This window comes from Pinus tabuliformis, chromosome 8 (assembly GCF_031772625.1).
Source record: "Pinus tabuliformis cultivar Carrire ecotype Pingquan chromosome 8, CPIR1, whole genome shotgun sequence".
NCBI lineage: Eukaryota > Viridiplantae > Streptophyta > Pinopsida > Pinales > Pinaceae > Pinus > Pinus tabuliformis.
The window spans coordinates 239,209,265-239,211,539 of record NC_142294.1 but is presented as its reverse complement, the minus strand read 5'-3'; the positions used below and the strand labels follow the sequence as shown (position 1 = coordinate 239,211,539).

The following is a 2,275-nucleotide window of genomic DNA, read 5'->3' as shown; positions in this document are numbered from 1 at the left end:
GTGGAGGAAAAAGGGTCATGTAAGTAGTATATGCCATTTCTGATAACAAATTCTATTTCAAAAGAAAGATCACAAGAAGAAGAAAATGAAAGGTGAATTTGAATTAATTTTCTGACCTAAGATTGGATTCTTTTGTTCTCTTCCAGCAGAATATGATAATGAGCCTTGAGGAATCGATAGTTTTGTTTGAGAACACAAAAGTCTTTCTCTAGCCGCGCGCTTTTCCATTTGGCTCTTCTGTTCTGAAACCATTTGGAGATTTGCCTAGGGTGCAGTCCCAGAGCCCCTGCCAGCTCCTCTTTCCTCCCTGCTTCTAGCATCTTTCCCAACTGGAAACTCCTCTCCAATGCCCTCGTTTGTTCCGTGGTAAGTCTTCTTCCCTTTTTCATTCCATGGGAATTATGGACGTTCTCTCAAGAAGAAGTCTTCAATGATTCTGCTGCTGTGCGAATGTCAAAAACCGAATAAGAGTTTACTTCCTTCTCCATCTTATGAAATCTCAGCTTCAGATCCTTATTGAAGTGCCTCCAAAACCTTAAAAAAATAGTATATGAAGGATACAAGAATATCTGTGAAATGAAGCCGAGCCTATTTACTTGGTGAGAAAGGGTCAATTCCTCCGATAAAGCAATTAGCATGTTGGGTTCTCCACAGAAATGCCGGTGTGGGTTTTTGGTGCGCATCGATCTAACAGTAATTTTGTGTTGGAGAGCGACGTAATAATCCCAGTGCCCACTCTAGGTGTGGCATCTTCCTCCTACACTGTTTTTTTCACATTACATTGCATTCTGTCCATTTTGTATATATACATATATATATATATATATATATATATATATATATATAAATTAAAACTGGTTAATTTTCAATATACTCGTAAATATGACTTTTTCAAATATTATTGTCCAGTCAATGATGACGTGCAGATTTGAAAACCAATCCTATTTAACGTGTAAAAACTCAAAAAAGGGGCATACAGCCGTCAAATTTAACCCTTAACGAGGGAGGCAACACATGGTGAGGTTTGTCAATGGAACCAGGTGAATCGCTGAAATCCCTCTGAATGGATTGTAATAAATAAAATAGCGCGCTTCGAAATTCAAATTTAAATTCAACATTAATGTTGCCAAACTGGATTAGGTACTGTACGACAGCAAACATTATTTATTGGCAGTATCATGTATGCTTAAGCCATGGTCATGAGCCGCATTCTTGTCAGTGTTGTATGGTCATGGAGCAGTCACTGGAAATAATTTGGTCGCGTTATTTGTTGCCGAGAAACAGAGGAGATGGGAGTCCCCATATCGAGGCAGCCAAAACGCATTCAGGGTACTATCTCTCGTATGGGCATGCCACACGGCAACCAATAAATCCCATGCTATTGGGCCATTAATGCATAAGATTTATTGGTTGCCAGTACCTTATGGATACCATGAGCATGCATGTTGCTTCATGAGCATTCGTTTTCCAATCGCCCCATATTTCCGAGCAGGCGAAAGCCAAAGGGACCCAGTGGAATCTGCAATAGACCCACCCGACTCCCAAGCATGTCTCTTCACCGATTTGAATTTTAAATTTCCCCGCCATAGATTTAAATTTGAATTTGCCCACCCGCCGGCTCCCTCCGCATTATTTTGATTTCTTCCTGATTAAACTCGGGCACGATGGCAGAAGAAGCCTAGAGGACACCAGGCGGTTCGTCGCCTTCTTGGCCATAAATCTCTTCGCCTCGCCGCTTACGCCAATGCGCAGGCTCCCGCCTCTGCTCCCACTCCCACGTCCGACGGTAAGATCTCGCCCTTCCATTTTATTTCGCAATTTGGGTCTGTAAGGGATTCGTTACGGGATCTTGATATATCGTAACGGGGATTGATGGAAGGAATGTATATTGTTGTTGCAGGCACCGCCATCGACCAAGGGATAGCATACGTGCTCATGTTGCTGGCGCTGGCTCTGACGTACCTCATCCATCCTCTGGACGCCTTCCCTTACAATCTCTTCTGAGCGGCTGGCAATCCGTTATTCGTTTCTTGACAGAGAAGAGAGAAAGGGGCCTCGCCCTTTTCTTGACAGAGAAGAGACAAAGAGGCCTCGCCCTTTGTATTTGGTGAAAATCCTACCCAGATTATTATCTTTCATTTTAATTCGTGAGCACCAGTGGAGTTTTTCGAAATTTAAACTTTGTAAACTTTGGGGAGTAAACAATCCTTATCGAATTTCACCAAATAGCTTACAATCTTTGAATCAGAATCAAGACAACAACATGTCAACTCTA

The 2,275-nt window shown here is 42.1% G+C and overlaps 1 pseudogene across 1 annotated transcript; it reads left to right on the top strand.

Moving 5' to 3' along the window:
- The first annotated feature begins 1,579 nt into the window (after positions 1-1,579).
- LOC149235021 (arabinogalactan protein 20 pseudogene) lies at positions 1,580-2,049 on the top strand (annotated as a pseudogene). The gene is made up of 2 exons (XR_016245867.1): positions 1,580-1,786; positions 1,901-2,049. The product of XR_016245867.1 is annotated as an arabinogalactan protein 20 pseudogene (transcript).
- The last annotated feature ends 226 nt before the right edge of the window (positions 2,050-2,275 follow it).